This window comes from Coregonus lavaretus (genome assembly GCF_964263955.1).
Source record: "Coregonus lavaretus genome assembly, chromosome: 29".
Taxonomy (NCBI): domain Eukaryota; kingdom Metazoa; phylum Chordata; class Actinopteri; order Salmoniformes; family Salmonidae; genus Coregonus; species Coregonus lavaretus.
The window spans coordinates 7,791,894-7,792,950 of record NC_140016.1 but is presented as its reverse complement, the minus strand read 5'-3'; positions in this window follow the sequence as shown (position 1 = coordinate 7,792,950).

Below are 1,057 nucleotides of genomic sequence, written 5' to 3'. Positions count from 1 at the left end.
TGTGAGGGGCAGGGAGATATCAGCCCTGGTCTCTCCTAGCAGCACTGTGAGGGACAGGGAGATATCAGCCCTGGTCTCTCCTAGCAGCACTGTGAGGGACAGGGAGATATCAGCCCTGGTCTCTCCTAGCAGCACTGTGAGGGGCAGTGGCGATATCAGCCCTGGTCTCTCCTAGCAGCACTGTGAGGGACAGTGAGATATCAGCCCTGGTCTCTCCTAGCAGCAGTGTGAGGGACAGGGAGATATCAGCCCTGGTCTCTCCTAGCAGCACTGTGAGGGACAGGGAGATATCAGCCCTTGTCTCTCCTAGCAGCACTGTGAGGGGACAGGGAGATATCAGCCCTGGTCTCTCCTAGCAGCACTGTGAGGGACAGGGAGATATCAGCCCTGGTCTCTCCTAGCAGCACTGTGAGGGACAGGGAGATATCAGCCCTGGTCTCTCCTAGCAGCACTGTGAGGGACAGGGAGATATCAGCCCTGGTCTCTCCTAGCAGCAGTGTGAGGGACAGGAAGATATCAGCCCTGGTCTCTCATAGCAGCAGTGTGAGGGACAGGAAGATATCAGCCCTGGTCTCTCCTTGCAGCAGTGTGAGGGACAGGGCGATATCAGCCCTGGTCTCTCCTAGCTGTCTGAGGGACAGGGAGATATCAGCCCTGGTCTCTCCTAGCTGTCTGAGGGACAGGGAGATATCAGCCCTGGTCTCTCCTAGCTGTCTGAGGGACAGGGAGATATCAGCCCTGGTCTCTCCTAGCTGTCGCTCCTTAAATCTTCCCTCCCTGATAGCACTCTCGGGGGAAGCATTTCTGGAGGGTGACGAGTCCAACCAGAGACAGCACGTAGTTTGTCACTCCTCACCTGACAGTGTGTGTGTGTGTGTGTGTGTTCCATCAGTCAGCAGCGCTCTCTCAGCCCTCTACTCCCAAGGCTCATTACCTGACCAGGCTTGTTGTCAATGAGAACCATGTTATCTTTACCCCTTCATCTAGCTATCTATCCAGTCAGGCCAAAGATCAATATATTCAGGTTCTGTCAACATTTTACATTTTTAGTCATTTA